General features: G+C 41.2%; 1 protein-coding gene and 1 non-coding gene across 11 annotated transcripts in view; both read left to right on the forward strand.

The window, feature by feature from the left end:
* RNF144B (ring finger protein 144B) overlaps window positions 1-25,158 on the forward strand; it is a 283,693-nt gene that overhangs the window by 224,579 nt on the left and 33,956 nt on the right. Inside the window, exon 9 of one of the 10 annotated variants that reach the window (XM_064363024.1) lies at window positions 12,516-12,608. The exons of the other annotated variants lie outside the window; for them this stretch is intronic. The gene's annotated coding sequence lies outside the window, so the exon portion shown is untranslated. The remainder of the gene's footprint in view (window positions 1-12,515; window positions 12,609-25,158) is intronic. 10 annotated transcript variants of the gene reach the window in all.
* On the forward strand, window positions 19,615-19,721 carry LOC135269315 (U6 spliceosomal RNA). The gene has a single exon (XR_010337621.1). It is a non-coding gene; the product is annotated as a U6 spliceosomal RNA (small nuclear RNA).

Below are 25,158 nucleotides of genomic sequence, written 5' to 3' on the forward strand. Positions count from 1 at the left end.
AGGGCCAGTCCAGCAGGCTGTACCTAGCCATCACTGGGCAGGAAGGAGGTCACCAGGAGAAAGTTGTATAAGGCAGATACCTGGATGGACCACATTGGGGGACTGGGTTTGAGGGTATAGAACTAGAAACTGTGCCAAGGATAACTGAGCCCTGCTTCTGGTATGAGAAAGTGAATATATATTCAGAATGGGTGCTGAGGCAACATAAAACGATAAAAATTCACTTCAGGGATATAACATGGAGGTTAGCATGGCGAATGGGATGCCCTGGAGGGCCATGGCCACTTTCCCAGCTCTCAGACAAAAGCATTCATATGGATGTTGTAGTTTCTTACAAGGGCCACTGGCAGGAATGGCCCCTCCGATGAGGAATGGCCCTTCTCAGTAGCTGTTTTCAATTCCTCTCCATCCCAGGTTACCTATGCCCCATGTTGAAACTCTCAGGGCAGAGACAAGTTCTGGGCTCCTCATCCCTGTTTTGGGGCAAGGAATCTCTCTTTTGGCCTTTATGTCCCTCGTAAGGAAGGCGCTCTAACAAGGCTTTGGTATGTGTGTCAGAGGAGGACCCACCCAGCGGGAGCACAGAGGAAGCGCTGTAAGAACAGTCTGAGCAAAGGAACAGGGGTTGGTGGGCGTGCTGCTGAGTCACATTAGGGGATTCCAGTAAAAACATCAAAAGAATGTGGTGGTTCTCCTTCTTGCACAATAGCCTAGAATGCACTTTCCACACAGTGTCATCCTCAGTGAGGATTAAGAAATAAGGAATTAAGGACATGGTTTTCGGCCCTGATTTCTTTGCTTCTTAGAGCTCTTCCTCCCTCCCTTATCTTGGGCTTTTTCGAGGTATTCAAAGTCCAAGGTTGAAGGTGGGATTTGGGAAGGTCGCTCTGGGTTTTGTCCAGCTCAAGGTACACCTTTTCTTAGGTATTCAAGGGAATTCAAAAGAGGGTAGTGGCAATGGGCTGAGAGCTCCACCTTCATCCTCATTCCCCTGTTGCCAGCAGCGAGACGACCAATGCTGGCTGTAGATATGATTCAATTTGGTCTCCATCGAAGGTCTGTGAGCCTGGAGGTGCAGGTGTGGGACATCATGGAACCATGGCCGCTCCGTTTCGTTCTTCAAGCCTCCTTAGCCGCAGCTTCCCGAAAGCTCTTAGTGTTAGGCGGAAATGGTCTTTGGACCACTGAGAGACAGGGGTCTGCATGTAAGTCTGAATCCTGGCTCTGGTTACCCTGGGACCTCAGAACATTTCTGATGTGTCATCCCCTCCCCTTCTCCCATTTACCTGTTGAATGGAAACACTCTGTCAATTATAAAGTATTACACGGAGTTAAAATATTATTGTTAAGATTTGGTGCTTACATCGTGGCTAGCTTGATTTCTATCGAGCACATGCATGTGTGGTGAGAGCAGAACTTCAACATGGAGTTAAAGGTCAGAAAATGTAGTGTATGTGCTGTGGAAGCGAGCACAAGGTCAGAAAATTTAGAAGTGCCGTTGCTGGCTGGGCACGGTGGCTCACATGTGTACCTAGCACTTTGGGAGGCCAAGGCGGCTGGATCATCTGAGGTCAGGAGTTTGAAACCAGCCTGGCCAACATGGCAAAAGCCCCTCTCTACTAAAAATACAAAAATTAGCTGGGCGTGGTGGCAGTTGCCTGTAATCCCAACTACTCAGGAGGCTAAAGCAGGAGAATCGCTTGAACCCAGGAGGCAGATGTTGCAGTGAGCCGAGACTGCATCACTTCACTCCAGCCTGGACGACAGAGCAAGACTCTGTCTCAAAAAAAAAAAAAAAAAAAAAAGTACAACTGCTGACAGGCATGGAGGGGAAAAAGAGCAGAGTGGATTCTTTTCACAGAGTGTGGTCGGTTATATAGACCAGAGGGAAGAAGTTGGGGTGCAGAAAGGAGGAAAAGCTATTTGGTCCTTATGTTAAAATCTAAGAGAGATAGTGGGAGGAGCTGGTGACTTAAAAAGTCTCTCTATAGGGGCTCACATTTGACTGTTGGAGACTTTTTTCTCTGGATGAAACATGGTTCTTTCACTACAATTCTCATTTAAAATATAGGTATTTCTTGACGGGGTAACATGTTAAGCTATCTGTTCCTTTTCCTGTTCATTTTCCTGCTGACAGGGGCAGCCTGAGTAAAAGCGATGACACGGAATTATCGGGAAAGGGAAAGTTGAAATCAGGATATGGAAGAGAGGACTTTAGAGACTTCCTCTTCAACGCTTTGCTTAGGTTTTAGTTTCACTGGGATTTGCTGAGAGGACAGGGAATGAGTGCCCCAGGGTGTCTGCCTGAGACTGGAATTGAGGCAGGGGTGAGATGTTAACCAGAGAGCTAGGAGGGCAGATCTCTGGTATCCAGAAGCTGAATGGCACTTCTGTTCCCTCACTGTATGCTATTGAGTGTGTTGGCCCAGCATGGTGGAAACACCGCATTCCCAGGCGGAACACCTCATGCTTCTGCAGAGAAAATGCTTTTCCGCCTCAGCTTGTTGTCGCCCCAGACACACTCTGATCTCAGAGGGAAATGTGTGCTAATGGTAATTAATAAATAACCTATCAGTTTACAAAAGCCTTTCAGATCCAGCAGTATGGCATTCGGTTCTCATGTGTTCCTCTCAGGGTGCTAGATGAAATTCTGACTCTCATTCCTCCAGCAGATGAGGAAATAAGAACGCAGAGCTGCTTAAGATTACTCACCTGGAAAGTCATGAAGTTGGCCGGAAGCAATATGGCTCGCCCTGGCATTAAATCTTACTGTTGACAAGGACGATGGTGGGTGCTTCTCTTACTAGAACATCAGCTCTTCTCTGAGGAAAAGAGTACCGGTGAGGACAAATGTGAGGCGCCGTTAGGTGAAATGCTGACTCCCTGAGCAGAAAGGGAACCTTGGAAGCCAAGAATGCGTGTGCAGTTCCGCTCATGCTGCGGTTTTCTGGCGCCATCTGCTGCTCTGTTGAAGTAATGGAGGACGGATGGCTCTAGGTTGAAGAAAGGCAATGGTTACAGTGAAGTGAGTCTTTAGGGTAACAGAATTGAGATTTTCTCAAACTGGGGTGTATGTAGGTCATTGTACTCATTTGAGTGGTTTGTGAGGATTTTTTAAAATGTTGTCTTCTCCCAAAGACACTAGGATTGCAAGGACAGATCTGACGTACAATTCATGGTATGCTGTGCTAGAGATATACCCATGAGTAGTTGCATGTTAAGAGAGACAGAAAGAACAATAATTCATTCCAAAAGAGGGATCCCTCCAGCAGACTCTGAGCTACTTGAGGGTAGAACCAGCTTAGCGGGCTTCATTCCACTAGCCTAGCAAGTGCCTGCCACCCGTCGTGGGCACCAATGAAATATATGCTCAGTCTGTCACCGATGGTACAATTTTGGGCATGGTGGCATATGGATGAGACTATGTATATCCACCCTGGCCAGCAGTCTTCTCAGGACATGAGTCAGTTATGAAATTCTTCTCTTATTTCCACGGAGGCAGGTAGTCTGAGCATGGGGGATATTTACCTTACAGAGACAAATCCCAATCTGGTTCCTTACAAAGGACAAGGCTGGATTTTGTTTTTAGAGGCTAGTTAAGAAATATGAAAAGATGACAGCATTTAATCCATAAAATGGAGAGAATGTGACCCAATCCATTTGTAGGCCCCATTCTTCACATCCAGGATTAGAATTAGAGACAGAGACTCTATCCGAGGGATGGGGCAGGAATAGGTCCTAAGTTGAGAAAAGTTTCCACTGGTGCAGAGATTCCCAGGATACATCTCTTGCCTTTAATGAGAAGATACAGAAGGGAGACTTGGAAATAGTTTGTTCTTTGGACATCTTGCTCCTGCTAACCACTTGTGTAAGGCATCACCAGATGCCCCTAGCCCTAGATTTCACCCAGCTACTTCTTGTGGGCTGTGGAAGGATATGGAGCAGCATCTGCTAATGTTCAGTCTAACAAACAGCCACATAGAATGGCTTGGGGCCTTTCTGTGAGATGTGGGAGTATCTTTGAGGAGGCTGAGTCTGTAGGCCTAAAATGAGAGTGATGCTATTTCCTCTTCATTTTATTTTTACGCTTAATTCGGCAAACAGCTATGTGCATGAACAGGTGTGTGAGTTAAAATATGCCTTTACATGGGATTATTTAAAGGAAACTATAATTCTTTTGAAAAGCAAAGAATCTTTTTGCAAAGTAAATATTTAAGGGAATATAGAAGAACATTTAGTCTTTGACCAAGAAATGAATTAGCTGGCAAGTACTGAGGCAAAAATACATGTTTCTTATTTATAAAATTATATTATCTATACAATATAATATTATATAATAGTATTATAAATATACATTATAAATTGATTACCAGATCAACTCTCCAAAATCAATTAAATCCATGGTATAGACGAAATCGTGGCATTTGTAACTAAAACAGGTAAGAAGAATGCTGATAGAATATTCAAAATTATAAAGGAGATCAAAATATTGAGTAGAAATATGTGTTTAGTTCTCATTAAGATGTTTCAGTAAATGTTTGTGTATTAGAAAAACAAGAAGAGATTTTTGTAAAGCTTGGAGGAACTCCAAGAATTTGAGACGTTGGTACCTTGATTCTTGTGGTTAATTCAATCTAAAAATGTGTAGCCTTCCTGTCTGAGTAGATGTATATACTAGCTTTTACTTACCAATTAGGCAATTTTTCCCTCAGAACTGACACACACATAGGGAGTAAGGAGAGATTTTCCTGGACTTACTAGGTAAGATCTAGAAGACAAAGATGGGAAGAACAGAGTTGTACAAAATTATGTATGAGTGTGATAATACAGATACAGGTATCTTGGTCTGTGAGTAATTACTGGCCTGTAAGTGGACAAACTAAGAAAATCAACTCATGAGAGTTTGCACAACTTCCCTGATTCCTGAAAAAAGAGACTCTTTATCTGCTGGAGTTTCCGGATTGACTGACAATTATGTATGTTAAAGGAGAACAGCATTTTGCATGTTTGATGACTTTTGGAAAGTCATTTGCAAAGTTTATTTTTTCCTCACACAGCAACATGATACAGTGGTTTTTGAAAGAAATTTCAATTTGGGAATTTTATTTAAAAATCAAAATTCAATTGCCTTCCCCAAACTCCTTTAAACTGCTACTTTTTTATTCTGATACAACCAGTGAAGGGTCTAACACAGGCTTCTCAGGATGACATCCCAGTAAAATCCCAGGGCAACCAAGCTCTTCTCTACAAGTACTCAGCTGCCTTTCTATCTCTGTGTATGTCGAACAGGCAGACAGCTGTGAGTCATCAAATACACATTGGGGCCATTTGCGAGCTAATCTTTATAAAAGATTAGCTCTGAAAACTGCGTCTGAGTGTTTATTGATGTCTTCACTTCAGTGCAAGATAAGGAGTGGGCCCTCAAAGTGTGTTCCTGGGACCAGCCATGTCAGCATCACTAGGCAACTTGTTAAAAAAGCAGTTCTCCAATGAGAACACATGTTTACAGGGAGGGGAACAACACCTTCTGGAGCCTGTCAGGGACAGGGGTTGCTGAGGGAGAGGGAGAGCGTCAGGATAAATAGCTAATGCGTGCTGGGCTGAATACCTAGGTGATGGTGAAGTGACTACGTTGCCTGGGGTGTATACCCTGAGGTTCCTCATGGTGCGCCAGGAAAATTTAGGCCACAGACACACACGAGGAGTTTAGGAGCAAAATTTAATAGGCAGAAGAGAAGAGAAAGAGAAACAGCTCTCTCTCTGTAGAGAGGGGTCTCCCAGTAGAAATGACCAGACCAGCGGTAAACGTGTGGGATTTTATAGTCAGGTATGAGGATGTGGTGTCTGATTTATACAGGACTCACAGGTTGGTTCCTATCAGGTATGACGTTTATATAGTGCATGGGGAAGGCTGATCTCCCCACCCTGATCTTATTATGCAAATGAGCTTTCCAGTTGATGGGACCATCTTGACTGCTCCATACTGTACACGTGGATGACAAAGGGAAGGGAAGACGGAGCCGCCATCTTGAACATGCCCAGTCCCTAGTTTCTGCCGGCATTCACCTGTGCAAGCTCCCAGCTTGCTCGTCTATGTCTGCAGCTCGACTTTACAGGCTGCTCTTTGTTGGAAAATGATTTGGGGCTGCTTTTCATGAAAAAGAAAGCCTTACCAAGGACTCCCATACACTTACTATCTGCCTAAGTGATTTCTTCTTAACTTCTTTATCAATGGGCTGATAAGGTGCAGCAAACCACCGTGGCATGGCGCACGCTTACCCATGTTCTGCACATGTCCTGCACATGTATCCTGGAACTTTAAATTAAAAAGAAAAAAAAAGCAGTTCTTGGGCCCCATCCCTGACCTTTTAAATCAGAAACTTGGGAAGGAGGGTTCAGTAATCTGTGTTTTATTTATTCATTTATTTATATTTATTTTTTGAGACAGTTTTGCTTTGTTGCCAGGCTGGAGTATAGTGGCACGATCTAAGCTCACTGCAACCTCCATCTCCCGGGTTCAAGCGACTCCCCTGCCTCAGCCACCTAAGTAGCTGGGACTACAGGCACCCACAACCATACTCGGCTAATTTTTTTTTGTATTTTAGTGGAGACAGGGTTTCACCATGGCCAGGATGGTCTCATCTCCTGAGCTGGTGATCCGCCCGCCTTGACCTCCCAAAGTGCTGGGATTACAGGCATGAGCCACCCAGTAATCTGTGTTCTAACACATCCTCCTGGGGATTGTGATGCAAGCTCAAGATCCAGAACCACTGAGTAACATGTGAATGAGGTCAGTAGAGCTAAAGAAGTTGCCTAGGGGGAGAAGTCAATTCAGGCTAACTCACTCCAAAACACCAACTTTATTATAGATCTGAAAGAAAATTAAAAGAAACTTAAGAGTGATCTTCCTCAGGGTTAGAAAATAAACTAACCACAGCCTGAGGAAGAATGGGAAAGGTTGGGGAATAGTACCACAGATTTTCTCCTGGGGTTGAAGCTGAAAGTGTTAATCAGGTCTACCATACCTTATCCAAAATTTCAACATCACCAAAGCTCTAGCAACTAAGAATTTACTTAAGTTTGGTGCCAAAACTCATTGTTTGCAAAACCTCACTGGAGTTCATATGAGGCTTTACATTCATCGTATTATCCCACTTCGAGTGAATATTCATGTTTTGCTTTAATTATCAACTTAGTCGTAAGGATAGCTGTTCTGGGAGGTGGTGGGTCTGAGAGCCACTACCCGGGAGGAGGTTTTCCCCTTCTCTGTCTACTGCTCCCCAGATTGCAACTTCCTTGAGAACAAAGCCATAGCTTGAGCCGCTCTGAGGCCCAGTAGCTTATACGGAGCCCTGCGTGCTGAATGAATGGGAACGTTCCTATCATGAAAAGGTGTCCTCAAGGAGGTGCAAGCGACCTCCAGCTTCCAGAGTTGAGGGAGTTACCTTTTGCCATCATCACACCAGGCCATTAAGCTCTCAGAGCAAAGACCAATTGGAAGTGAATGTAGAGATTACCCTTCTCCTCCTTAAAAAAAAAAAAGTAACTAAACTCTGTCCTTTATTTCAGTTGTATGAGTTTTTCTGCCATATCCTTTCTCCACCTAGTCGTAATGTTTCCTTAGACTCCTCTGGGCTGTTGTAATTTCTCAGACTTTCCTTGGTCTTAATGACCTTGACAGACCTCCACATATTTATGGGGGTACAGAGTGATATTTCAATACCACTAATTTCTTAAGTTAATTTCTTATTTTTTCCTCATACAGAGCAGTAATCCACTCACAGATCAAGATACCTGTATCTGTATTATCACACCCATACATACATTATACAACTCTATTCTTCCATCTTTGTCTTCTAGATCCTACCCAGTAAGTCCAGGAAAATCTCTCCTTAGTCCCTCTGTCGGTTTCAATTTTGAGGGAGAAATTGCCCAAATGGTAGGTAAAAGCTAGTGTGTATATCTACTCAGACAGGAAAGTGACATGTTTTATTTTATCTTATTATTATTTTTGAGACAGAGTCTCACTCTGTGGTCCAGGCCGGAGTGCGGCGGCACCATCTCGGCCCACTGCAACCTCTGGCTCCTGAACTGAAGCAGTTATCCCACCTCAGCCTCCCGCGTAGCTGGGATTACAGGCGCCCCTCACCACGCCTGGCTGATTTTTGTATTTTTAGTAGAGACGGGGTTTCACTATGTTGGCCAGGCTGGTTTCAAACTGCTGACCTCAAGTGATCCACGTACCTTGGCCTCCCAAAGTGCTGCGATTACAGGCGTGAGCCACCGTGCCCAGCCTGAAGCTACATGTTTTTAGATTGAAACACTCTTGTACATTGTGTAGTGATCAAATCAGGGTAATTAGCATATTCATCACCGCAAACATTGATCATTTCTTTATGTTGGGAACTTCCAAAAATCCTCTCCTCTAGCTTTTCAACATAGTCAATAAATTATTATTAACTACAGTCACTTTACAGAGCAATATAGAACATTATAACTTGTTTCTCCTGTTTAGCTCTAATTTTGTTTCTACTAACCAACCTCTCCCTATGCTTTCCTCCCTCTATCCTCCCAGCCTCTAATAATCGTTACTGTGTTCTCTATTCTATGAGTGAGAACACGTGGTATTGATCTTTCTGTGCCTGGCTTACTTCATTTAATGTAATTGACCTAGACAGTTTTGAAGAGTACCAGTCAGGTGTTTTGCAGAATTCCCCTCTATTGAAAATTGATGTTTTTTTTCTCTTGATTAGACTGGGATTATAGGTTTGTGGAAGTAAAACCATAGGGGTGGAATGCCACTTTTACGACATCGTATTAGGGGTTATCCTTGACAGGGCTCTCCTTAGCCGTGGTGGTGGGTTGCTTGCTGTCTCATCATTCTCTGTATATCAGGACCCCCGCCAGCCTCTGATGCTCCAGGGTTATGCCTATTGCCACAGAATTCGGAGTTGGGTTTTGGCTGGCTTAGCTGTGCCGGCCTTGCCAGTGGAAAAAAACATCCAACTCAAACCAACTCGAGAAAGGGATTTCTTGACTCATGTTTTTATAAAGCCCAGAACATTGTTTTTAGGCATGGCAAGATCCAGGAAGTCAATCACAGGCCTTCAGAAACTCTCATGTATTCGTTGTGGTTTTCCTTGGGTTAGTTTCATTTTTAGGTTGGCCCTTTCCAAATTTTAGAAAAGATGCTTCTAGACATTCCAGAATCTTTGCATGATCCCAGAGCTAGGCTTTTTAGAGAAGAAGAGCATGATTTTTATGAAAGTCCAGCAGAAGCCCCAGGAAAGGGCCATGAGCTCAGTTCAGGTCAGATGCTTATTTCGGGATCAGCAGCAGGGGATGTGCCACTCTGATTGGCCAGGCATGAGTCACTGCTGACTCCATCATATGCTGGGATTGTTGGGTTTGCCTAGGAGCGGTGGGGAGAGTTTCAGTTTAGAGCACCTGTCACTCACCACCCCAATCGTTTTGTGATCAATAGAATATATTAAAACGACAGCCTGCAAACTATGAAGAAGAGCTTGCAAACCTCACAGAAGTCTTTAAAAAGTATTTCAGAATTTAAAGACACAGGGTCTTTCCGTGTTGCTCAGGCTGGTCTCAAATTCCTGGGCTTAAGTGACCATCCTTCTGTGGCCTCTGTGTAGCTGGTGTGCCAGCATGTATGGTGAAGAGAAGTTTTTTTTAAATAATTTTTTCATTTTATTATACAAGTAGTATGAGTTCTTTGGGAAGTCAATTTAAAAGCATATTTCACTATCCAAGTAAACATAAAAATATGCACATATTATTATTTTTTATTTATTATTATTATTATTATTTTTTAAACAGAGTCTCACTTTGTTGTCCAGGCTGGAGTGCAGTGACATGATCTCAGCTCACTTGCAAACTCTGCTTCCTGGATTAAAGCAATTCTTGTGCCTCAGCTTCTGGAGTAGCTGGGATTACAGGTGTACGCCACCACATCTGGCTGATTTTTGTATCTTTAGTAGAGACAGGGTTTCACTATGTTAGTCAGGCTGGTCTGGAACTCCTGACTTCAGATGATCCACCTGCCTGAGCCTCCTAAAGTGCTGGGATTACAGGCATGAGCCATGGCTCCTGGCTCACATATTATTTTTTAACATGTAGATATCCATATATTTTTTTAAAAATGAGAGTCAATATATACATATAGATTTTTCCTTAAACTTGTTTCATAACATACAATTTTCCATACACTTAAATATTCAAAATCACAATTATTATTTTATAACATTATTTCTTATGTATATAATTGTTTAATAAATTCCCTATATTTAACAATCAGGTTGTTTCCAATTTACAACATTACCAGGATTGCAGAGATTAATATTCTTGTGTTTATTTAGATTATTTTTCCATAACAAATTCCTAGAAATGAAAATATTGCTGAAGGATCAAGATGCTTGAGATTTTTGAATGTGTTGACAAATTTTGACCTAGAGACTCCTAGTGGCAGTAAGTGAAAATACTCATTTCACCATATACCTGACAAAACTGAATATTATTTTAAAAGGCATATATGCCAAGTTGATGGAATAAAATGTTACCTCTACTCCATCTTTCATTTCTTTAATTACCAGTCATGTTGGACTTTTAAATGTTTTAATGGTCATTTCTATTTGCTCTTTTGTAAATGACCATTCTTTTATTCAGTCGATACTTATTGATCGCCCACTGTGCGTGAAGCACTGTAGAAGGCATAACATTCAGCAGCAAACGAGGGAGAGACAGCCCCTGCCCTAGTGGAACATAATAAAGCTTGCTTATGTCTTTCCACTAGTTAAAAAGAATCGGAATGGTTGTCTTTTCTTATTGACTTATAAGACAGGATTATATGAAGCATTTTAACTCTGTCTTATACCTTGCAGGTGTTTGGCTTAGCTTTCTCTTACTTTTAAATTTACTTAAGCTTTTTATTTATTTGTTTTTTTGAGGACAGAGTCTCACTCTGTTGCTCAGGCTGGGGTGTAGTGGCACAATCTTGAGTTCAAGTGATTCTCATGCCTCAGCCTCTAGAAGTAGCTGGGATTATAGGCACGTGCCACCACATCCAGCTAATTTTTGTATTTTTAGTAGAGATGGGGTTTCATCATGTTGGCCAGGCTGGTCTTGAACTCCTGACCTTGGGTGATCTGCCTGCCTTGGCCTCCCAAAGCGAAGGGATTACATGCATATGCCACCATGCCTGGCCTCTTACGGTGGTTTTTGATGTGAGGAAGTGATATTCAAAAGTGTAGGAAAATTGGTCTCCCTCTCTCTCCAGTTTATTTCTTCCTTTATCATTGACTAGAAAGATATTTGAAATTCTAGATTACAAATTCACTTGTATTTATGATTTCTTCTGGGTGTCCTGAGTGTAGTTTTTACACTCAATAATCAAATCCATCCAAAATGTACATTATTGTATTTTGTAAGGCAATGATTTATCTTCCTCTGAAACAGTTAACTCTCTATTTTAGCACCATTTGTGAAATAACCCTTCCTCCTCTTGAATGATGAGTAACGCCACTTTTATCGTATACTAAGTTCTTTTTGAGTAGATATATATTAGGATCTATTTCCAGGTTATTTGTTTCCACCATCAATTTTTATGTTTGTACTATATTACGTTATTGGAGTGTCATAACATGTTTTATCATCTGGTAATGTAAGTTCACTTAATTTATGTGGGAATCATTAATTAAACCGGTTTTAGTAGCTGGAGTTCAGCCTAACTGATGAGATTGCGTGGTTTTTATGATGCCATATAAAGATATGTAAAAGCAAAATCTTTTATTTTTTTCGTATGGACTTTTTTCTTTGACTATAGTGCAGCACATGTTGTAAAACTTTGGATCATCCAGAAAAACACAAAGGAGAAGATAAACATCACCAAATTCTGTCACCAGAGATAGCCTTTTCAAATATTTTGAGTCATATACCTCTGGCCTTTTAGAGACGCACATGATACGTATTATTTTATATTATCCTGCAGGGATTGTGCCTTTCACAATATGTCAGTGGAGCACTTTCTGTGTCATTAAATACTCTTTGTCTTTTAAAACATTAATTTAATGATTTCATATGACATGTAGAATGTATCATATTATATTTAACCATCCTCGCAATTATTTGCAGTTTCCATTTTAAATGCTGCCACGATTAACATTCGTACAGAGTAGGTTGGAGTTTTTTTTCTCCTTTTCACTCCTTATTTTTCTTTTTTCTCCATTTTTTTTGGAAAGAAGTCTTTTGGTAAAGCGAAAAACAGTGATAGCTTTGATACTCTAAACGCATCAGACATATCCCAAGGAAACCTGTTGATAGAGTTTGGCTGTGTCCCCACCCAAGTCTCATCTTGAATTCTAACTCCTAACAATTCCCACGTGTAGTGGGAGGAACCTGGTGGGAAGTAATTAAATCATGGGAGCGGGTCTTTCCCGTGCTGTTCTCGTGATAATGAGTCAGTCTCACGAGATCTGGTGGTTTTAAAAACAATTTCCCTGCAGGAGCTCTGTTTGCCTGCCGCCTTCCACGGAAAATGTGAGTTTCCCTTTCTTGCCTTCTGTCATGATTGTGAAGCCTCCCAACCATGTGGAACCGTAAGTCCATTAAACCTTTTTCCTGTATAAACTATCTGAGTCGGGCAAACATCAGAAGATTACAAAAACATGAAGTAAAATGAGGGAGAGTACAATACATTCACAAAATGTATACGTTAGTTCTTTGAAATAACTGGAGGGAATTCAGACTCAAAACATTGGCTCTGAGTTTTAACACAGTAGGAAAACACCATTACTTACAGAAATTGTTTATTAGTGTATCTGTAAAGCAAAAAACAAAAATCAATTGTTTAGGGGACGTAGAACTTTTCCTGGTACTAAGATAAACTTCTCCCTTGCACACAGAACACTGTGTACTTCAGTAGAGAATGTCCTCCACAATATCCTCAAAGTCAATGTGTTATTTTTCACATTTCATAATGTGAGCTAATAGTGCCAACTTAAAATGAAGACTGGCAAAAGTATTTCTAAGGGAGAGGAGAAACGATGACATCCAGACAAGTAGCACTTGGACAAAATAGATTGATCTGAGCATAAATCTTGTTTCCAAGGAAAAGAAGAGACTGCCTGACAGTTCTCTATAAATATTAAATCTTTTAACTAGGCTTTGATAAAATTAAACACCAGTGACTGGGTTATCGTTTCAGCACTAGCTGAGGAACAGGTGAGCCGTGTTGCTGGCTAAGCACAGATGTACATGCTTAACAGCTAAGCAGCGAGTAGGTTTGACAGGTTGCAAACGTTAAGTGTCTAATGGAACTCATGCCACAAGAAAGGCTCCCTGGTTTTGAAAGTGGGTGGAGTCCAGGCAAGGTGAAGATTAATAGCTTTTTTGATTAATAGCTTCAGTTTTTCAGTAACATAGACAAATGGGTAAAGGAAGACCCCAATTTCCACTCTGGAAAATGGCCCAATCCGTAAGCTGATCCCTATGAGCACGGTCTATAGATTAAATCAATATCTTTTATGTATGCTATTATTTTTCATTCAGTCAGTGATATTTATTGAGTACCATCTATGCGTTTCACACGTTTTCTCTTAAAGTGTGTCACATATTTTTAAATATATGGATACTCATAGCAGATCTATTACTTGTGGAAGATCTTTAAAACTGTATTTTGACGTTCAAGAAGGTATCACGCTTAAAAATTTGGAACCATTGCTGAAGTCTGTACTCGTATGATTTCAGCCTAAAAAGTTTTAGAGAAATGTTACAAAATATTTACTTTGACCAAAGAAACAAGTCTCAGTAAAATTCCCATGTGTCAAGCACTTTCATGTTGCTACCTTGTTACTGAAATTTCTCAGTCAAATCAGTTGCCATCATAGAACCACCGAGAGCATCCAGGAAGTCTAGCGATGGGCTTCACTTCTTGGTCTCAACTTCCCTAGTCTTCTATTTGCTCATTTATTCTCTGTTACCAAAGGCACATACATTAGAAAATGAGTAGGGAAACCTTCTGGGATTTGTCCTACAAACTACTGTCTAGATTTTCTGCTTCGATTTGCCATTGACTTTTTGGCTTCTTATCTCTTGTCCTGGAAGGAAAAATGAAATAATGTCTTGGCTGTAGGAGTGCCAGCAGAAGTCCAAACCTGTCTCTCTCAACAAGAGACCCAAGGAATCTTGCTGCAACACTCCTGGGTTTCCCAGGTATTCTAGCTAGTATCTCCCAGCACTGGAGAATAGATAATATCAAGTTGGTGGGTACCATAATTTTAACTATATTTTGAAATCTTGAAGGATTTATTGGTCTCTGTGCAGGGAGAAAGCATGTCTAGCAGTGCCTTTTTTGCCTGAAGCTGTTACTGGCTTTTAAGTAGTCCTTCTCCTCCTCCTCCTCCTCCTCCTCCTCCTCTCCTCCACCTCTCTTCCTCCTCCTCCTCTTCCTCCTCCTCCTCTTCTTCCTCCTCCTCTTCTCTTCCTCCTCCTCCTCTCTTCCTCCTCCTCCTCTCTTCCTCCTCCTCCTCTCTTCCTCCTCCTCTCTTCCTCTTCCTCCTCCTCTCTTCCTCTTCCTCCTCCTCTCTTCCTCCTCCTCTTCTCTTCCTCCTCCTCCTCCTCTCCCTCCTCCTCCTCTCTTCCTCCTCCTCCTCTCTTCCTCTTTCTCCTCCTCCTCTCTTCCTCCTTCTCCTCCTCCTCTCTTCCTCTTCCTCCTCCTCTCTTCCTCTTCCTCCTTCTCCTCTCTTCCTCCTTCTCCTCCTCCTCTCTTCCTCTTCCTCCTCCTCTCTTCCTCTTCCTCCTCCTCCTCCTCTTCCTCCTCCTCCTCCTCTTCCTCCTCCTCTTCTCTTCCTCCTCCTCCTCTCTTCCTCCTCCTCCTCTCTTCCTCCTCCTCTCTTCCTCTTCCTCCTCCTCTCTTCCTCTTCCTCCTCCTCTCTTCCTCTTCCTCCTCCTCTCTTCCTCTTCCTCCTCCTCTCTTCCTCCTCTCTTCCTCTTCCTCCTCCTCTCTTCCTCTTCCTCCTCCTCCTCTCTTCCTCTTCCTCCTCCTCTCTTCCTCTTCCTCCTCCTCCTCTCTTCCTCCTCCTCCTCCTCTCTTCCTCTTTCTCCTCCTTCTCTCTTCCTCCTTCTCCTCCTCCTCTCTTCCTCTTCCTCGCTACAGAAGGTGACTTTTTCAAAAGCTGCAGCAAAGATTGAGATGTTGTTTTGGCAGGTTTTCTGTACTTTTCAAGGGTCCCAGTGTCACTGTTGAACTGTCAGGTTATATAAATCCTACCATTTCAACCTCCAGTTATGCAATCTATTCACTTTCCTCATGTCCATGGTATCCACCCAGTCCAAGCCATCCTTGTTTCTGGCCCAGAGAAGTTCATACAAACCTTTTATGAAAGAATGCTCAGTAAGAACACACTAAGTTTTTTCAGTATGTTTCCAGAATTACTGCTAAACAGAAGAGTGGCAAATGTTGTAGGACAATAAATTAATTGCCTTTTGCAATTCCTCAGAATTCTACCCTTTCTTAGGTGAGGAAAACTTCTTTCTTCTTTGCTGGTTTTTCTTTTGGAAAGATAAGCTGAAACAGTATTTCAGGATTTCTAATAAGACTCAAAACAGTAATTCCAAAGAGACAACCCTCCACTCAAAGAAATATGAGACCCAACAAAACTTTGTGTTTGGTACATGCATAATGCAATACTATACATTTTCATATCTGTTTTACTTAGAAAACCTTAGATATATTTATTATTATTATTTTTTGAGACAGAGTCTGGCTCTGTCACCCAGGCTGGAGTGCAGTGGCATGATCTCGTCTCACTGCAACTTCCACTTTCTGAGTTCAAGCGATTCTCCTGCCTCAGCCTCCAGTGTAGCTGGGATTACAGGCACCCACCACCATGCCTAGCTAATTTTTGTATTTTTAGTAGAGACGGGGTTTTTGCCATGTTGGCCAAGCTGGTCTCAAACTCCTGACCTCAGGTGATCTGCCTGCCTCTGCCTCCCAAAGTTCTGGGATTACAGGTGTGAGCCACCATGCCCTGCCACTTATGTAGCACTTACTATGTGTCAATCTCTGTCCAAAGAATCTACTAACTTCTTAACTTACTTAGTAAATAACATAAAAAGTAGAAATCCTTCATACTCCCGTTCCCCAAAGATGACCATGTTCAGTCATTTGAGATATTTTTCTGTATTTCTTTTCCTTAAACATATGTTTTATATTGTTATAATTACTATCATTTTTTGTTTTATATAATGATACTCAAGCAATCTGCTTTTTCACGTAGCTATATGTCTTGGATTTTTTTTACATGAGAACTTCTAATTATAGATATTGTGTTCAAGGGTTGCATAGTTTTCCATTGTGTAATTTATGCAACTTATACCTTTTTACCAATCTCTGCCTAGTGTGGAAGTCCTTTGGAAGGCTAAATTCCTAGGAGTAGAAATACTGGTTTACAGGGTATCAGTAGTTATAATTTTAACATATTTTTAGATATATTATATTTGAAAATACATTAAAATTTCTGACATCTCCTCCAGAAATGTATGAGTGTACCTATTTCTTTTATGCCATGGTCAACACTAGATATTATAAATTTAAAAAATCTACCAAATTGATAAGCAAATATTAATAAAGAAAAAGACATGTTATTAAGGTGTTAAAGATGAAAAAAGTAAAGAAAAGGAAAAGATTTAAAAGGTTATAATTACAATTAATGCAGAACACAAATTCATATTGAGGCCTCCACTGAAAGTGTGGACAGTTTTAAATCTTAGTATTTGGAGCACCTGAGGTTCAGTTGCTTTTAGCAACTGTACACATGCCGCCCTGGATTTTTTCTTTACACTGGCTTTATTGTGTAAACTCTACACAAGAGAAAGTAAGCTCCTGTGCCTAGCGTGGCGCCGACAGTACGGTAGTTGCTCAATGAGGGTATGTGCCTCTTTTTATTTTCTGGGGGTGCCCCTCATAAAAGGAGGCAATGGACGACAGACCTGCCGCAAACCACTTACTGTTTACTTTCCAAGATCACAGAGTTTCAAAAATTAAAGATCAGTCATTGAAATGAACGTAGTTATTAATACAGGAAAGCACCTCATGTACAAGTTATTAATTTATTGACTGTTAGCTCCAAATTCATCCTTTTCTGTCCTGTTTTGTGATAATGGAGCTAGACTCTGTAAACATTTCATCTTAGCTGGCACAATTACAAGCTTTTCAGGAGAGAGCACGAAAGGGATGGTGCAGGAGGAAGGGGCTTCTCTGTATGCTTGGATCTGTTTCATCTCTAGTGGCTGCCAGTGACTTCCAGAACCCTCAGTCACACTCAACCTCCAACAAGCTTTACCCACATCCTGGCTGGCAGTTTTCCCCTTATCTGTCTCACTCATGGAATGACTCTGGTCTGGGGCAAACTAGTGAACTTCCCTGCCTTCCAGTTCATTTCCTTCTTTCCACTCCCAGCCTACTGGCACTCCAGTGGAAGGATTCCTGATGGCCAGTCCGGACCACAGTTTCTTGCTCACTGGTTTTGGCCGGCTGGCTGTAGACTAGCTCTGGCCCCACTGTGCACCGGCAAACTTATACTTTCTCCACTTGGCCACAGCCATACCTCTTCTACAAAATCTGAATCTCAATCATGGGAATAGGGCCCCTTCCAAGTTTGGTCCTTGTACCAAGGTATTTACTAGAGTCCTCTTTTATCCATTCTTGTCTTGTTACTAATTAATAATGCTTGATATTAAATTTCCTCCAGTTCAAACTATTAATGTGGGTTCTGACTTCTAGCTGGACTCACACAAACACAGACGTGGTAGTAGGAGTCATCCTGAGAGACAGATGGTCAAGGATTGGATTTTGGGATTGGTTTGGTTATGCCTCTTGGAAGTGCTGAGATCCTCAGTGGGAAATGGGATGCTAGTGATCCATGCTGTGTAGATCTCAATTCATTAAGCTCTCTGGAATTGACCGTGATGAAGGACCAACTGAGGCAAGTGTCTTGGAAGCCCAGGTGGCTGTCACACTTGACAGTTACAGAAGCAATGATGACGACAAGGACTGTGGCATGGAATAGATGGTCCTGAATGTACTGGAGTGATTACAGAAAGAAAAAAACAAGCTCTTTCAGTCTCAGCTCACATGATGGACTTAAAAGAGCTTCTTATTTCTTATGGCAAGAGGTCTGATGGCTCAAATTTGACTGCATGAGTTGCTGAAGTTAATGCCAATTGAATTTGCTATCTTGGCAATTTATCACCTCGTTATTAAGGCATTGATTGGGAAAGATTGGAATCCTGAAACATGGAATGCCCAAACATCTTTCTGGACTCAGATGAAATTGACAATCTCAACCCCCCCCACAGATCACACTGGTTTTTCCCTTTTCTTTGAGAGTAGTTTGCTCTCCTGGGTCTGAAGAGACTAGCCTCCCTTTGCTTTGAAAACCTCATGGTAACCTCATAAGGAGCAGATGCCTTCAAAGGGGATACCCACTTGCCTAAAAACTCACCACAACTCCAGCCGCTAGGCATTTACCTAGGGTAAAATCTTACATGTTCCAAGTGGATGGACACCAAGACTGAAGAGAAAATAATCCCTAAAGCTAAAGAATTTCACGACTTTGCTAACATGGATTGGCAGAAATCTGAGAAAAATGTGTGGAAGTGGATTCTAAGGGTGTTAGACCAAGAAAAGTAGAATATAACTAAATAGAATGAGATTTGTGATACGGGTATATTTTCTAGAAATCCAGATTTAATATATTAGCTTGAGCAGCCGGAGGTAGCCTTAACCGCTTACTTGTTTGACTAAAATTCAAACTTAATGGTGGCTCATAAATAACGTGGTTGAGATGTCAGAGCTATGCCGGCATGAGGTGGAGAAGCTTGGGGAAATAGGCATGCTGGAGTGGCTTCCTTATGTTGCCCGCGTGCTACACTTCAGATGCATTCAGGAAAGTCACAAGACATTCTCCTTACTAAGGTATTGAGAAGCACGTCAGTGAGGGGAATGCCTGCATTCTTTCAAAGCCCCCTTTTGTATGGTGGGTTTCATGTTGGGAGATGTCATCATTGTGTTAGGCTCCCTGATGGCATTGAGGTAATAGGATCATGGAATAACAGAGGCTGCATGGAAGGCACATCATTAAAATCTATGATGTTGCTAGGAGCGGTGGATCATGCCTATCTATAATCCCAGCACTTTGGGAGGCTGATGCAGAAGGATTGCTTGAGCTCAGGAGTTTGAGACCAGCCTGGGAAACATATAGTGACATCTTAACAAAAAATTTAATAAAAAATGTTTAGAATTAGCCAAGCATAGTGATGTGTGCCTGTAGTTCTAGCTCCTTGGGAGGCTGAGGTGGGAGGATCACTTGAAGCCGGGAGCTGGAGGCTGCGGTGAGCTGAGATCATGCCGCTGCATTCCAGCCTAAGTGACAGAGTGAGACACTGTCTCAAAATAAAGTTATATCATTACTCTTACATATATAAGTAGAAGGATGTAACCGAATGATTGTGACTTGATAACATGTAGCAGACTCTTAAATGCTTAATATGTTTAATCCTATGTATACATAATCTATTAGTAATAATAATAAAAAAGATACTGTGCTCACTTCGGCAGCACATATACTAAAATTGGAACGATACAGAGAAGATTAGCATGGCCCCTGCGCAAGGATGACACGCAAATTCGTGAAGCGTTCCATATTTAAAAAAAAAAAAAAAAAAAAAAAAAGATACTAAGCAGATATAAAGTCATATGTGGTAAAACTGAGAAAAGAGTTTCTGAACTTAATTTAAAGGTTGAAAATCCCTGTGTGGTGAGCATTTTGAAGTTAACATTAACATATAGGATTTGTTCCTGATCTATCTTTTATCCAGTAGTCAGAAGTTAAAGCATTCATTCATTAATCTATTTATCAAATGGCTAAGAAGTTTCTAAAATGCTCTCTTCTACGGAATATGAAGATAAATGAGATTTGACCCCTAACTTCAAAGAACTATGATCAAAATTTGTGTCTATGTGTGCATGTGTGTGTAAGAGAGATATAAAGAGGTAATTATAACACAATAACTGATATACAGAAACATGAACATTTTGCTTGATCTATAATTGATCAAATCCCTAATCTCAGTCTCCTGTTTTTACCCACTATTCCATGCTCCTAATAAAAATAGCATTTGAAAATATCAACAGGGATATCTAAATAGATACACATTCATGTTCTGCATTTTACAGTATGGTGTGCATCCTACATGTTCTGGGTCGATTTTTCTACTTCCCTGAAATACGTTCCCATGTTTATCTGCTCTGGTGCTAGATTCTTCCCTTATTCAAAGATTTGAAGAATAACAAGCCAGACATCCTTGTCGTCTCAAGTCATTTCAATATATTAAAATAGAAAGATGTACTGGTTAGCTATGGACTGCTGTCTCGTAACCCATTCAGAAAGATGAGGGTCACCAGCATCATTTCTTTCATTTTGCATTGTTGATATCCTTGTTTTAATCAGTAGACCTGTGGAAGGTGGCTGTTGCCTGTTCTACCTCGTGAGAGAGCTTAGCTAATCAACCCTTATTAATTAGTTACTAATATGGACTATGTGCCAACAACTGTTTTCACTAAGTGGTGGCAGCACTAATTGATGGGACATAATGAGCCCCCCCTCCCCCAAATTACAAAAGAAGCACTGCTCCTTACCCTCTGTAGATGCTCCCTTATAGATGAAGGGCTACCAAGGGAAGGCTGGAACAGGCATGGGATGGCAGGGTCTAATTTGTTTTTAACCTGCTTTTAAGGAGTTGCTTAATTAATATGGGATTAGCACATTTGAAGGCTTGAACAGGTGCAAACACACGCTTGTAACCAGCTGTGTAATTGACCGTAGTGCAACAAGCCAGGGCTGAGCATGCAGACCCCACGTATCACCTGCTCACCTCCTATGTGTGGCTGTAAAAAGACCTGTTCTTTTTAGTGCAGGATTCCCTGAATCTGTCTGGAAGGCCATGTATATTGGGGTGAGTTGAAATGTTTGGTTTCTGAGCAAGAATATGTAAGTGGGTTCATCTCCACTTATGATGCCCCAGAAACATTGCTGCTCCCCTTTTTTTGGTCTGTTTTTGTGGCCTTACTAAAAACCTGGGGATCTTGTGGATGTTGCATGAACGTTCCTTGCCTTCGAAGGGGTTACATCTCAAACCCATTGCAAAGTGAAAATATTATAAGGAAGCAATGCACTTAATACACCTACAGGTTTATCAAATGTCATAGCTTAGTCTAACCGACTTTCAACATATTCAGAACACTTATGTTAGCCTACAGCTGGGCAAAGTCATCTAACACAAAGCCCATTTTACAATAAAGTGTTAAATATCTCATGTAATTTATTGAAAAACATACTGAAAGTGAAAAACATTGGCTGATGAGTACTCAGAGTATGTTTTTTACTAAATGTGTATTGCTTCTGCGCCACTAAACGTGAAAAAAATTATAAGCCAAACTATCATAAGTCAGGGACCATCTGTATATGCCATGGGTAAATAGGTCTCCAGGTGTAGATCTCAAAGAATTCCAGAGTTCTAGGAGGCTTTACGCATAGCTGCCTAGTCCAGGGGTTGGCAAACTGCAGTGTGGAGCCAGTTCAGCCTGCAACTTGTGTTTGTAAACCAAGTTTTTTTGTTTGTTTGTTTGTTTGTTTTTTTGAGACAGAGTCTTGCTCTGTCATCCATGCTGGAGTGCAGTGGCATGATCTTGGCTCACTGTAACCTCCGCCTCCTGAGTTCAAGCAATTCTCCTGCCTCAGCCTCCTGAGTAGCAGGGATTACAGGTATGTACCACCATGCCCAGCTTATTTTTGTATTTTTAATAGTGAAGGGGTTTCAGCATGTTGGTCAGGCTGATCTCAAACTCTTGACCTCATGGTTCACCTGCCTTGGCCTCCCAAAGTGCCAGGATTACAGATGTGAACCACCATGTCCGGCCTGTAAACCAAGTTTTGTTGGAACATAGCTATGCTCATTTATATGTTTATCCATGCTACTTTTGTGTTACAATGGCAGAAGTGAGAAGTTGTGTCATAGAGCCTGTGATGTGCAAAGCTGAAGTTATTGGCTATCTGGTTCTACACAGAAAAATTTCCTGACCCTTGAGATCAAGTGTCCAATCCATACTATGTTTTTCATCTTTTGTAGTAAAATTAAGTAAATTGCCCTTTAAAAACGTGTTTTCAAGGAGCTCACTGTCTAGCAGAGGAGATGAAATACCCAAAATATGTGTAAATTCCTTCCAAATTGCTATTTCTTACGTGAAATCTAATTTTTAAAAAACTTCACTTCTCATTATTTTTTATTTTTCTGCACAGTAGATTGGGATCTAGGCTTCAATCTAGTTCCTATTCAGTCTGTGTCACCATACCTCGCATCAGTGTATCAGGTATTTGTTAATTGGTTTATTATCTGTCTTCTTCTACCACAATGTAAGCTTTAAGAGAGAAAAACCTTGCATTTCTTATTCACATATCCCTAGGGCCTAGAATAGCAACCTGAAATATACTGGATACACACAAAAATATGTGTTTTATGGAATCTAAGAAGCCATCAATAAGCTATTATTTTATATACCACTGAGAAAGAAAAAGCACTGACAATTAATCTATAACACATGCTGAGTGTCCTTCATTGAAAAATACATCCTTGTTCCAGAGTTGTTAAAATGTAACACAATGTGCGCCTTAAAACCAGTGAAGAAGGAGAATTGTCAGGTAGGTGAGAGAAATGGCGACTTACAATGATTTTCAAGGCTTAGCTAACATTTCATCTCAAATCAAATCACAAACATTTACTGAGTAATTGCTTTGTGCAATATTCTGGCCTGGTGCTTCCTCCAAGTCATCCCTTACCACAGCACCTTGGGGAACTCCTCGGCCTGTATCCCCCTAGCTGTGGAGACTCGGCCTGTATCCCCCTAGCTGTGGAGACTCGGCCTGTATCCCCCTGACTGTGGAGACTCGGCCAGTATCCCCCTGGCTATGGAGACTCGGTCTGACAGGCCAATTTAGGACTTAATTATATACTCCTTTTATTGATCACCATTGTTTCTAAAGAGATAGTCTTTTCTCTGCAACTAATTTATAAGCTCCTTGAGCACAGGAACTGGTTTTTAAAAAATTATATATTCTTCACAGTGCTTTCCCTTTCTATTACCCACGGAGAACGTGGCAATATAAGGGCTCATGGGATTGAATCTTAAGTGTAGAGAAAACCTAAGAATGCTTTCAGACAGACAGATAAGAGACCAGTAGAAACGAACAGATGGAAGGTATGTGTGAGAAACATTATGAATGAAAAGAAAATTGATGACACATGCCTCCAGAGGGTGCTGGTGACACTGACTCAAAAGCACAGGGCTAGGGGACTGGTTCAGTAAGAAGGAAGAAGTTGTAGATGAAGGATACATGGACAGGAATAAGAAAGGCCTTCATCATTTGAGAATCAGAATGAGACAGAAAGCTAAGGAGGGAACTAAATGGGAAGAAAGGGAGAAAACAAACCTCTTCTGATCTCCTTAGCTTCACTCTTCCAGTGTCTTCCCCACCTCTTCTCAAGGCTGCAGAGAATTCATCTCCAAAGGAAGCCCATTCTCTCTTCTCTCCTGTGAACTGCCTCCTCTTCTCCCCGTCTTCTTACTACCTTACCTCCTTGGGCCCCTTGGATCTTCTTTCCTTCTCAATTCAAGGCTTTCAATTGGTCTTTCCTAGTAAGACATCTCTTTCTAGATTTAGACATTTTAGGAATTACAAGGATAAAGAATGGCAATGCAGGGGAATATGGGGAAGAGGAAGAAGCCTGTAATTTAGGGATTACTTTTGTTTTTTTGGCATTTCCTAGGATCTTTACCTAGACCTTTCATTTAATCACAGGAATCCTCCTTTAAAATTTTAGACACTTGCCCAAGGGCTCACTAACAAAGCTATCGTGTGAATTCCAGTCTCTGGTTTCAGAACCCATATCCTGTGCTGACTTTTTTCTTTTCTCTTTTTTTTTAAATAACATCATGTTATTTTTCTATGGAGGTAGTTCCTCCTTCTAATTATGAAAGGTTTGTGCTTATGTGTATTCTTACATTTAATACCTAGATAGTTTTCATTACTTGAAGAGATTTTGGCAAGATTTTAGTACTTTTTAAAGACGGTTAATTGCACAAGTAATACAGGTCCACAGGAAAAACAGTCAAACAATAGTGATAAGCAAAACAAAGAAAATGAAAAATTATCCAGCATTCTTTGTGCCATGGCTTTCAAAATCACTTAGATGAAAACCAATCCTTCTTCATTACAAAGTACTTTGAATAACAATGAGAACACATGGACACAGGGAGAGGAGTATCACACACTGGGGCCTGTTGGAGGGAACTAGAGGAGGGACAGCGGTGAGTGGGGAGTTGGGGAGGGATAACATGGGGAGAAATGTCAGATATAGGTGATGGGGAGGAAGGCAGCAAATAACATTGCCATGTGTGTACCTATGCAACAATCTTGCATGTTCTTCACATGTACCCCAAAACCTAAAACAATTATATATATATATATATATATATATAATAAAAAACAATTTAAAAAAGAATATAAGCTGAAGTGCTCATTCGGCAGTAGATACTTAGACATGGACCAATAATAGCTCAATGGCCTACCATTCCATCCCTGGACCAAAGCATTAGTTTTAGATCTTCTTGTGTGGGATCTGTGGATTGTTTTATTTTCTTCCCTAATGAGCAATTGGACTAAAGAATCAGGTTTAATTATAACTAGAGTCCCTTTCTGTTTGTACATCACTGCAGACCTAATTGTAGCCTGGCATCCCTGCTGCGGCCTGAGTGGTCATTAGCTTGCTGATAATGAACTATGCTTGTCAACATGGCCTCATTAACCATTGTTTTTTTTCAGCAACATGGTTGTAAGGGTTTGAACTTGTGATTGAGGATGTGCTGGACTCATCATGCTAAGAGAAACTTGTCCAGTTGCGTGGCTAGAACCAAAGACTTTTGGCTCAGACAAGTGACACCATCCAAGGAAAACTGGGTCTATGCTGCAGCCTCAGGAATGTGCTGTGTCAGGAAGAACCCTGACCTGAGAGTCAGACAGTGAGATTCCC

This window comes from Aotus nancymaae, unplaced genomic scaffold (assembly GCF_030222135.1).
Source record: "Aotus nancymaae isolate 86718 unplaced genomic scaffold, 86718_ANA_hifiasm-v0.15.2.pri h1tg000051l, whole genome shotgun sequence".
NCBI lineage: Eukaryota > Metazoa > Chordata > Mammalia > Primates > Aotidae > Aotus > Aotus nancymaae.